A 12,501-nucleotide genomic window follows, 5' to 3' on the forward strand; every position below is an offset into this window, starting at 1 on the left:
TCACCCAGAGCAGCTGGCAGAGTTAGACCCAGCAACATCAAATAGCAGAGTTTGGCTTATATGCCCTACTCTAATTGAGAAATTCAGTTATGCTCGTCTATGTCCTGACAATCTATGGTCATGAGAACTTTATATTCCTGTGACAACACTGTGCTCCTAACTCTGAGCCAAAATGCATGAGTGAAAAACAAAATGTAATGGTGCATAAATGAAACAGGGAAAAAAGACAAAAACTTCATGAAGTCCGCAAAGGGTTTTATCCCTGTAACTCTGTTTTACATGAATACTGCTCAGACAATGCATTTTTGAGGGACAGTACAAAAACCTAAGGTAGAAATATAGATACATTGCGAAGAACAAAGATGAAGACCAAGTGGTGGTGAAGTGTATAACTTGTTCTATGATTCTGTGACACAGTAGCTGCAGCTAACAGTTTATAGTCCCCAGAACATATTACTATGCTTACTTGAAACAGTTATTTCAAATTGCTGAGAACTCCAACTTTTTAACTCCTCAATTCTGACAAGTCCGTAAGATTTCCGAATCTACAAAGCGTTATAATGTGGCCATAAGAGCTCACAGCTGCATCTTGCTTTATCATGGTAGTAACGCTACAGTATTTGGGCAATTAACTCTTACTACACTGAGTTTTGCAATTATTCCTATTATACCAAATGGTTCATTTCTAATTTGGCTTCAGCTTTTCTTCAGTTTCATACTGTGCTGTCAGTGAAAAACACAGCCTATGTAAGCAGCTTAACGGCATTTGCACAGGTACTTGGATAATGCCACTCTGAGAATAAGACAAACCCTATGGTGGAAACATGTACACTGTGTTCACATATTTCAGTACCTGTACAAAATCTTACAGAAAGCCCAAACAGATATTGAAAGAAATAGAAGAATTCATAATTTGTGGAAAAAGAGGATGATATCATAGCATACTGGGCAGTGGCACAAATTGGCCGGTGCTTTTGCATCCTGCTACTCACAACGACTTGGGACAGATCTAAAGCAAGTCACTGAAATAAACTTTGTGTAAGAGCTGATTTATACAACGGTTAACACTCAGTCTTATAAAATTCCAACCTTCTCCAGAAAATTACCTGAGGCAGGGAAAAATAAAATCTATCTGGATATTCAAAAATACAGGTTTTACTGGAATCTTTTATAACAAACATGTATGTGAGGATATTAGTGGCATGTCATCAATAGCTAAATATTTAACCTATGTTGCCTGGATCACCTCAGTTCACCAACTATTATTTTTGCATTATTAAGTTAAAACATAATAATGTTTTAACATTTATTTAACATTTTAACATAAAATAATAAAGCCTTCTTCAGAGCTGTCTAGAACATTCAAATTCAGGTCTTCTGCTGTTTGTTGAGCTGTTTGTTGATCTACTAATGATTTTTTAACACTGTGACTATATATCTACATTCATTTACATATGTAAAGTGCAAGTAGCTGATTCCATTGCCACCTACATAATCTTTATCTTTCCATTATTTTCAAAAGTTTCTCAAGTGAGATCTATGATTGTACCCAATAGCTCAAGACCCTGGATTTTAGAACAGGACTCTGTGAGGAGAACTCATTGAAGAATCAGGTTGTAGGATTACACTACATACAGTCAGAAAACTGGGTGAAGCAATGGAAAAAAGGCGTGAAATCTTGGCCCCAGCAGAAATGTTTGGGAATTTTGTCATAGTCCAGAACTGATTCAAAGTGTTTAGAAAGACATTTGCATTTCTGTAAAAAAATTACTGCAGAAGTTGAAAAGAAATTAAAGTAAAAACTTAAAGCAATAAAGATTCTAGCGGCCAAAAAACCCCAAAAACCTCTTCAACTAAATATTTCATTAGGAAATTAGTATTTTGACAGATGGGGGGGGGGCGAAGCATGGGATTCATCTCCTCTAACTTAATCCATCAAAAAAAGTTAGGAATTTAGTTTAAATGTCCCATCTAGATTCTCTCTCATCAGTGAAAAGAGAGAGGCATTTTAGGAAGGTTGTTCATCTCAGCTATCCATAGATGCCTCTCTTGGGATGTAATCTGTAATTCTCTGGAGGTGTCTATATATCTCCATTGACTACAAAGCCTTGAGCGACTGTGTTAGACTTCAATGACTAACTTTTAGATGGCTAAAATGATGACTAGCTTAGCGCTGAAAGCCTATTTTTTAAACAGCAAGGTTAAGTGAGATGAATTGAGCCTTTCGTGTAAATCACTTTATCAAAAAACTACAGAAAAAAATGTTTCAACAGGAAATTTTGACCAGCATCTGTATCACTGATTTTAATAGGACCAGGGTTTAATTCTGCACCTTTCTGTTTCTACATCACCCACCAGAGCAGGGCACATGCTGAGGAATGGTAACACAGTATGTTTTTCTCATAAAATAATAAACAATAAAAATAGCATCGATGTCCTGATGAACTATGCCCCTAAAGCAAAAGTGACATAACATCAAAATTTAAATGTTGTCTCTCTTTTCATTGTGCATAATGTACATTAATTGTCTACAACTTACAAGTGCACAACTAGAAGATGCTAACCTCTTCAGAGCTAATCTTGCAGTTGTCCCATTTACAGAACTCCTATTTAACTGGAAGTTGTGTATGCAGGAATAAAACATAATTACATGCTGCTTCTTCTGCAGTTTGTTAAAAAAAAAAAAAAAAAGAAGTGGATGTGAATTTATACAGTGGAGAGTACATTAGAAAACTGACCTACTGTGCAACATCTCAAGTGTTGGGTTTTACCCTGTGAAATCAGTGGCAAATACAAGATGAGAAATGAGATAATAGCACTGTTAGTTTTGTTACTTAGAACACAGTATAATTAATCCCTTTTACAGGTACCCAAACAGGAAGTTTTGTTTTAATTATATCTTCAGGGTGTCTATTTCATAGACACTGCCTGACAGTTTGCACAGCACATTTTTAAATGTTAGTTATATAACTTCTATCCTAATATTTATTGGGTGAAAAAGCTTTTGATAAAGTATTGTAACTAGGTAGAATTTCTTTTCTTTTATAAAAAGTAACTCTGCGTTACAGCTCAAGCTCAGAAGCATGATGATGCAATTACTAAAAGCACAGTGTTTCCTTGTAAAAAGTCAGTGAGTTACTGTAACTCCCTCTACCCACAAGAAACTGCTAGCATTCAGTAACCCTTGAGTGCAGGCCTGGTGTGCAAAACTGCACAGAACTATCTTTGTTACATTTGTGCGTTTTAATTTTTTGCATTTTATTCATTCATATTGTCCTAATAAAGAGGATGCCTAGGATAGTGCAAACATTTTAGTACTTCTGAACTCCATTATAACACAACCAAACAGAAAGAAGGACCAGCATTGTCAACACCATCCAAATATAATTCTTTGAGACTGAAACTCCAATTCTTAAGTCAGCCTAAAAATACTGCATGCAAGGTATAACATGTGCAGTGCCTCTTCCAAACCGTAAAGTTAGCACTATTTAACAAGATGTGTCTTGTATCTATTTGACATAGATGCTGTTCAACTCTGTGCAAAACTCTTAGCAAAAAACAGAGACATCTTTTTACTGAATGAACTGTACTAATGCGATGTTTTTCTACAGAACAAATTTAGCCTTGCTTCAGTCAGGTGAAGAATTCCATTAATATTTGATTTGTGCCAGATAGCCCCTTTTTGTTGACCCTGCACAACACAAAGCACATGCCTGACTCAAGGGAGGATCTTGATGAAAGCAACTGATGTGATTGAGCAGGCTGAAATAAAGGCTGTTAGTATGGGGCACAGTTGGAAGACTGGGACCTGGCTTTCACCAAGTAATTTAATAATTATCAAGGTCTAATAATTATCATTGGATCCTTTATAGTTTCTTGTTCTTTAAATAATAATAATAATAATAATAATAATAATAATAATAATGGCTTGTACTACCTTTTATAAGCTATGGCTATCCAAGGGACTGTAAGCAGTTCTCAGAGGACCACAGAATTGCCCATGCAAAATCTCAGCTCTTTTCAGAGCTCCACACTGACTTAGTTGCTCAGACACTACACATCAGTAGAGGCAACAACCACTGACATCAGGAGGCGGCCACCTGGGAAGGGCCACTGATGTGGCCCAAGTTTAATCACAGCTCTGGGTGTTTTGGGAGAAAGACTCAGGAGTATGCAAAGGAAAAATAAAGAGCCTGGGAATTGTCATTCATATTCCACCACGTTCATACCCACTGTTGGTCACCACTCATATGACATCCACCTCTGCTTCTTCAAACCTCTGCCAGCCAAGTCAGAGTAGAAATTATTATGTTTACTACCATAACCATGAAGGAACTAGAGCAGAGCAAAAAACTCTGTTCCTGAAACTGAAATGCAACTGCAAAATAGTTGAGCCCTGACATCCTGGCAGGCCAGCCAGCATGCAGGGAGCCTGGGCTGGATGCTGGGGAAGCACACGGAGGAGTACCACGGAGGCAATTTAACTCTGCACCTTTTGTCAAGTGGCAGTAGATAATACTGGTGCGTACAAATTTACTACACAGATGAAGTTAAACTGTTCATTCTTAAACAAATGTGTTGGTTAAGCCCTAGAGGATAATTAATTAACGTAAGATTTCTGTTACTTCTCTATCACACTAAAAACATCTCTAAAAATATCTATCTATATGATTCTATCTATTTGTCTACCTACCTATCTTTTTATTCCAGAATATCACAACGATAAAAACAAATTAATCGTATTCACACTAAGCAACCTGAGATTTAGTTAATAATTTGAAGGTCTACTGATTATTTGCTTTAATTGTTGGCAGATGATTCACTGAGATGGAAAATCACACTTCATTGTGCAAAAATAAACTTTTTCAGAAAATACTTCCAAAACTGCAGTATAAATGCTTTTGAAGGATTAAGTACATTATAGAGATTAGAGTGTCCTTGTGAAATAGGAAAGAGTAGAGACAAGAAATAAAAATGGTACAAATTATTCTAATGTGTGTATATGCAAAACAATAATCTTCAAGCCATTTTACTCTGGTAATTGTTCAAAGATCATATAATAATATTGGTACCTTCACAAAGGTGAAAATGTTACATTATCATCTTCATACCATTTAAAAGTAGCATTTTGTTTTCTTCTGTCAGTCTGGATCTGAGTTTAAGGAAGCTACGAACTGGATGACTGTGTAGACAGTGTCACAGATTACATAATTTTTCATCAGGAAATAGTCATCTTTAGCCTTCTGTTCAGAAATTCTGTAAGTACTTAAAACATAAAGGAGTCAGCTCCAGAATTTGACAGAGCAACGCATTCTCTAAGAAGACCAAGGGAAGTTAAAAACGTTCATCTGAGGGCAGACCTAGCAGTCTTCACAATCCTACACTTTAAACACTATTGAGCTTTTTTATCTTTTTCTCTTTTGAAACCGACAATGCAGGGACTGAAGAAAATAGGAAAAATTACACTGTAAAAGAGAAATAAACTGCTTTTAGAATAATGCTTTAGAGGACTAGAGAGCTAAGATATAAGCAACCTGGGAAGAAACTAATAAGGAAAAGATATTTAGAAAGCACTGTAGCCAACTTTCACCTTTATTCCTGATAGAAGGCAGTCCCTGATACATCATTGGCTCAAGCCCATTCAGGTTCCCCTGGCTGGTATGAATACAAAATACTAAAAAAAAAGAAGATTCTTGGGAGTTTAAAAGTCAGAGTATTGCAGGAGAAATTCCTGAGAGTCCTTTGCTGTTACATTCTAGCCAGAGAAATTCAAATTGGCTAGGCAGCAGAAGGGAAGGTCCGCATGGCACAAAGCCCGTCTCACCAGAAGAAGGCATATGCACAAGCCCAGCTCCGGGTGGAAACATTCGGGCTGATGTGAGAGCCAGAAACCGGACTGCCATGTTTGCAGCTGAAAGCAGAGCAGGACAGCTTGGGCAGCAGAGGATTTGAATGCAGCTGCCCTGCTTCTGCTGCAGCATGACTTTGGTCAGAGTCCATTTCAACATCCCTTCCCAGCACTGGCCACACTACCAGGAACCTCGCCCCAGTAAGCCCAGCAAACGTGAATGAAAAGGGGCTGTGATTGCTCTCTAGAAATATACTCTGAAGAGGAGCAGAGACGTGGAGAAGGAACCTCATTGTTTGGGGACAGCAATGGCTCCCAAGGAGCATAAACCATCTAAGAATAAATTTAGGACAGGAATGAGGTTTCTAACAGCCTGAGGAGTAAGGCTCTGCCCTGCCTTTGAAGACGTGCAGTAGGAGTGATGCCCTAGCTAAATTTAAAACGGAGCTTGCTGAATCTGAACAACATAAGAAGACCAGACTAGTGTCACAGCAAAACAGAGCTGATGACTCCACAGGCCTCTCTAGTCCTATCTCCTATGTAGAAAAAAGTGAGAAGATACGCTTCTGTTGCCAATTCAGGCCACTACAGCAGCTACAAACATGTATTTATGAGTCAGTGCTCTGGGCAGTATACAGTTAGTAACTTCTGTTCACCTGTTCATTTTTATTTGCTAGTAAGTACTGCTAATAATAGTTATGGAGGAAGAAAAGAAAAATTGCTTTCCAAAGCTTTCAGTTTACAGACCTTTAGAAAGGTATCTTAACTTCCTAAGCTCTCCTGAATATCAAAACAGATGTAAAGAAAAATAGAAGATGTCATTTAAATCTGGACACTCATCACTTTCAGGAGTTAGGGCAGTACAAGTACATCTCATACTAAATATAAGAAATGTAATTATATCATCACTTGTAGAAACAACGCTGTGTTCTTAGACAAAATTTGTATTCATCTCAAAAACACAAAAGGACAATTGTCTTTTATACTGACTATGGCTTTCCAAACATGCTTTCAACAGCATTAGTCATAGCATAACTATGGAAACACCAAGCTGGAACCAATTTCACCAATCCAAATCCTACTGTGCTGACATACTGCAGGAGGTAGAGGTATTCTCTTTCAAAATTAGCTCCTTTATTCCTATTTTAAAGTCCCTAGGCTGTTTGATATATATGAAATCATACAACCTCAGATTGTTGCAAATGAAATGTATGTATATTAATTACCATGCTATTCAGACAACAGGTGTTTTGCAGATAAAATCTGGGTGCTGAAAATAGTGCATTCCTAAAACTTTCTTTCTCAGACTTCAAGATAAGACTAGGTGAGCAGGATTAGATCTTCAGTCAGCAACTATCTGTACAAAATTACTCACACGACACACCTGCAATATTAAAAGCAAGGACGAAAGGCACATCATTCTGGAAACTGCTAGCCTAGTTACTTTATTTCAGTGCTCTAGCAATATCAAAAATATTTTGCTTGCTGGCAGTTCCACATAATTTAAAGAAAAACTTTAATTTAAAAATAAAGAGGGATGGAAATAAAAAGAGGGGTGGAGGATAAAGTTTCAATCACTCTCGTGTTTTAATGGCTTGCTTTCAAATTAAATCATGAAAAAATAAGCAGGCTGAGTCTTCTTAAAATGTGGATTATTGACCCAACAGATCGTAACTATTTCAGAGAAGTCATCATAATCCATCATGCAAATATCTAGACAGTGTTTTTTAGACATATGGATTATTGACCCCGATATACTGCCAAAAGTGTTCCATCATGTCAGAGCAGAAGCCATGCATAAATATGTGCTAAATGTTTTTATCACATTTAAGCTGGAAAAACCCACCGTAAATACATAACAGATATGTTTCTAGAAAGACAAATGAATTTATTTTTCAACATGACTAATTGCACGAGAGAATGCTGAATTCTTCTTATACACACTTTCTACTTTAAAGGAAGCTGCTAAGTTACAAGAATGTAAATACAAGTGTTAGAAGCCTCAAACTTCTGAATGCGTTTGTCATCCTACGAATTATTTCTGCTTATACGACAGTGAGAAAAGAAATATATCCCCTGCAACTTACTTTAGTTTCCACATCTGAATACACAGCATATCTTTATAGTTATAAATCCCTAAAAGCTGTTTATATAAAATACGTTAAGCAATCCCACCACAATAAAGTAAACAACAGAGAACACTGCAGATCCAAGCATTCAGCACTTCAACTTTAGCATAATATTGCATTACATCCCTTTCTGAAAAACAAACAAACAAACAAAAAAAAAACCCACAAAAAATCAAACCCCAAACCAAAAACAAAACCAAACCAAACAAACAACAAAAAAACCCAACAAAACAAAACAACCAAAAAAGCCAAAACACCTGTCATGTGGAAAAATCTTTCCAGATTGTATTACAGGGAACCAATATCCTGTCTCTACATCAGGGGCAGCCTCTGTTAAGCATTTAAGTGCTCTCAATGAAAAGTAACAGTTTCTTCTCCAATCCTGAACTCTCAGTGACCGTCACGGAAAGTAACAGTTTTCCCATTCCCCGTCAGGCAGTGGCATTAATAATCATCAAAACAAAACGAAACACCTTCAAGCAAATATCTGCTGCTGATTAATCTCCATCCCAATGAATTAAATTCATAAGAGGCAACCTGCTGCCTTGTTTACGCCTTTTTAATATGAGGAGCAGAAGTTGGATATAAGGGTTTTGCTGCCCTTAGGGCTCCGAAATATGCCTCATGTGGCAGTGAGCCAGCTCTCCGAGGGAGCCTCCTTTGCTGTTTCTCTCACAGCTGTTTTCTAATGGATAATTTTTAAACAGACACACACAAACACACAAGTCACCACAATACAGGGCTGGGGTTTTTGGTTTTGTCTAAAGTCCTGCAAGTATTTGTACTCATAATAAGGATCTCAAGGTTTCATCCATTTCGGTTTGGGGTTTAGGTTTTTGGTTTTTTTTTTAAATGGGAAGGGGGAGTTGGGAGGGGGTGTCTGCATTTTTTCTTCCCCAGCTGCCTTCTCCTCTATACAGCACAGCACATAAAACACCTCTTTTCAGCTTAACCGACCTAGGCTCAATTAGTGCAACATTTTGCACACATCCAAGCAATTAAGAGACAGAGATATTTAGTTCAGTCCTCATGTGTATTGCACAGAAACATTTAGTTAGGGGTGGAAAGAAATTTCTTTAAAAAAAAAAAAAACCTCACAATGTAATTTACACAGCGTGGAAACGCCTACAAGGAGATGAAGTACCTGCACTGGGGAGATGTTCAGTTGTTCACTTCATCTTCCGTTGACAAGGAAACCAAACCGCACTTCATTCTCCAGGAAAACCTTCCACTGCCATCATTTGAAAATGTATTTATTTGTATATATGTATATATCTATCATCATCATCATCATCATCATGATAATAATAACCATCATAAAATACTGCTGGCAAAAGAATAAAAAAGTCAGGGTGCAAAATGTGCAAAAGTAAGGATCATCCCTTTGGCTTTCTGTTTTGCTTTGTTATCTTTAAGGAGGAAAAAAAGTATTTAAAAATTATAACTGTAACACGCTGCAAGAAAAGTTTCACATTATAAACAGGCATCAAAAACTGAAAAAGAAGAAAAAAAAAAAAACCCCTGCTGATTGCACCGAGTGTAAAAAAAAAAAAAAAAAAGAAAAAAGAAACAATAACAAAAATAATAAAATTAACATCTTGCTCTGTGGCTTCCACCAGTATTGCAAGATTACAAACTCTGTGTAAATACTGCTGTAAAATGCATTTGCAATTCCCATCTCTTTATGAAAAAAAAACCCTTAAAAAACACCCAAAAAATAAAAATAAAGCAACACCAGAGAAAATCCTCTGCAAAAAGAGTTAGAAACGTGCCTTTTCTCTTATATTTAAAAAATCAGCATCATATTTCACATCGCTTTTCCGTGCCACAACAAAACCAGTTGCATATATAGATATATAGCTACTAAATGTATATCAGTTGTTGCTGGACTGGCAAGTCTGTATTATTAATATTATCATTTTTCATTCCCAGTGACTCCCGGCCCCAGCAGCACCTTTTGCTCACAGTTTAGTAACCATCGCATGCTAGGAAAAAAAACTTGTCATCAGCAAAAGATCAAATCCATTTAAACAATAATCAAAGAGGAAGAAAAAAAAAAAAAAAAAAAAAACCAAAAAAAAAAAAAACAAAAAAAAAAAAAAAAAAACAAAAGGAAGAAAAAAAAACAGGACAAAAAAGGGAGGACAAGAATGTCAGCGGAAAGGTACTCACCGAGCGGGAGTAAAAGGGAGGAATAAAAATGAGAGTTACTATAAAATACAGTATGGCGGTGGAAGAAGGAATGAGGCGCTTTTTTTTTTCTCTCCTCTCTAGTCTCTGCCTCCGGCAACCGCCACGTGATCCGGAGCCGGGCGGACTGGCAGCCGGGAGGGCGCAGCGGCGGCGGCGGCGCCGGGCGCGGACGTGGACCCGGACCCGGACCCGGCCCCGACCCCGGCCCCGCCGCGACCCCGGCCCCGGGGCGGCCCCGGCCCGGCCCCAGTCCGCCCCGAGCCCGCCGCAGCCGCCCGGCTCCCGCCGCCCCGCCCTGCCCCGCTCTCCGCACCCGCGCCGCGGCGGCCGCCCGGCCTCGGCGGGTGCCGCTCGCACACGCGCTCACGGGCTCGCACCGAGGCGCGGGCACGCAGCCGGTCTGCGCGGGCGAGGCGCGGAGGCGGGCGCGTCGTGCGCGGCAGCGCAACTTGCTCGCCGGCGCTGCGCGAAGTTGCCGCCCGGCGCCGCCCGCCCGCCTGTTGCCCTCCGGCCGCGGCGGCCCCGCCGATGCGGCGCCGCTCGCCCCCGGGACTGGGGCCGGCGGCGGGCGCGGAGCCGGGGTTTGCCCGGCTGGGGGGTGCCGTGCCCCGGCGGCGGCCCCAGTTCGGCGCCGGGCTCCGCCGTGTGTGCGCTCGGGTTACCCCTCCTGCCGCTCCGGCGGGGCGGGGGCGGCGGGGGGCTGTGCAGGGGGGTACTGTGTGTGTGCGCACGCGAGGGGGTAGCCCCCACCGCCCAGCTCGCCCTCTGCACGGGGGTGCCCGCTCGCCCGCCCCGATTCCCCGCGTGTACGCGGGGGTGCCCCTCCCGCAGCTCCGGCTCACCGTGCGTGCGCGGGGGTACCCCGGCGTGCGGAGAAGGCACGGAGGGGTACCCCCTCCCGCCACTTCAGCTCGGGGTTTGTGCAGAGGGGCACCGCGCCTGCCGCTGGAGCGGGGAGGGGTGCGCACGGGGGTTCCCCTGCTGCCACTCCTGCTCGGGGTGTGCGCGCAGCTCGGAGGGTTTCTATGCCGTGCAGTGGGGCTGCAGCTACCGTGCCACCCAGTCATGACGGAGCAGTGCTTCTCCGTCGCCTTCCAGGGAGCGTTTCACATGTGCAGCTGGGGAGAGGAGGAAAGGTACCAGCAGTCCCATCTATTATTTGCTTTTGTTTCTTGGCCTCTGCCCCGCTGCGTGGCCTCCTCCCGTCCTTCCAGTGGCTGGGCTGTTGCTTCCTGTAACAAAGTTACTGGCCGAGGTGGGAAGGAAACAAGTATTTTCGGAGGGGGTGGCTCACTGCGGAGGGAGGCAGAGGGGTGCACTCCAGAGAGCAGCCCGCCGTGGCTGGCAAGTAGCGCGACGCAGGGCAGTGCGCTCGGAGGCAGGGTGAGCCCGGGTGGGCACCCTCCCACGGCAGCGCAGGCAGCTGCCCGCAGCCTCCCCTCATCGTGGTGGAGGTGTTTGGGGCTGGGCCCCAAAGCACACACGGGAGCGGCCCCGAAGCGGCTCTGTGCTTGGCCGGGGGGCAGCTCTCTCCCTTTTCCTTTAACAAACAAGAGATCTACTGGAGCAGGCTGCGTGCTACTGTTGCCGAGAGTTTTCCTCAAGACGCTTGCTTTTTTCCCTTTTTAGCTCTCCTCGCCTGTCTCCTTATTAACAAACACAGCAGTGGCAGCGAGAGGCGGGGGGCTGCGAGCAGCTCTGCTCTGGCTCCGGCTGGAAGGAGCCCCGCGCCCAGCCCTGCCAGGCCCCAGCCCGCCGCCTCCGCTCGGCCCGCCAAGGCTGTGGCCTCACTGCACTGGCCCCCAGAGTGTTCACAGACAACAACCTCCCCCCGGACTTACTTAATTACTGCTTCAGCAGTAGAAGGAAGAGCAGCAAGAGACATCTGAGATAAATTAACAGAGGAATAGAAGTGTGCATCCATAAACCAGGCGCTGTGATGGAGGGAGCGATCTAGGCGACACTTCCCCGCTCCCTCCTCCCCCCTTCTTCTCCACTCACTTTTTTTTTAGAGCCCCTCTCTTTTCATCCGGGTCAGGAGGCAGGCGATACAGTCAGGTTATTACTCTATAAAAATTACTCTGGCCAGTAGGAGGATGCCCTGCTATATAAAAGACTGGTGAGGGCACCAGCCTGCCTTCTTCACGTCCTCACACAAAGCTTTTTCCCTTGCCCTGACCATTTCTTTCTTTCTTTCCTGTCCTGTATCTCTTCCCCAGTGCTTCCAGAAAATGAAAAGAAATGCTCCCTTTCTTCTTTGCTCTCAACTTCTTCTATGAAGTATAAAAAGAACACTGGCCAAAGTTTAAAAATATGTACAAGCAGTTATGT

The 12,501-nt window shown here is 42.2% G+C and overlaps 1 protein-coding gene across 9 annotated transcripts in view; it reads right to left on the reverse strand.

Moving 5' to 3' along the window:
- The window catches only part of RALYL (RALY RNA binding protein like), a 411,995-nt gene extending 399,837 nt beyond the window's left edge, over nt 1–12,158 (reverse strand). For 5 of the 9 annotated variants that reach the window (XM_030011208.1, XM_030011205.1, XM_030011207.1 and 2 more), the window contains exons 1-2: nt 10,150–10,264; nt 9,122–9,208 (exon numbers count right to left, since the gene is read on the reverse strand). The gene's annotated coding sequence lies outside the window, so the exon portion shown is untranslated. Of the gene's footprint in view, nt 1–9,121; nt 9,209–10,149; nt 10,384–12,011 lie in introns of those variants that run through there. The other 4 variants (XM_030011212.1, XM_030011211.1, XM_030011210.1 and 1 more) reach the window with 2 other exon arrangements.
- Between the last annotated feature and the right edge of the window lie 343 nt (nt 12,159–12,501).

This window comes from Aquila chrysaetos, chromosome 4 (assembly GCF_900496995.4).
Source record: "Aquila chrysaetos chrysaetos chromosome 4, bAquChr1.4, whole genome shotgun sequence".
NCBI classification, from domain to species: Eukaryota; Metazoa; Chordata; class Aves; order Accipitriformes; family Accipitridae; genus Aquila; species Aquila chrysaetos.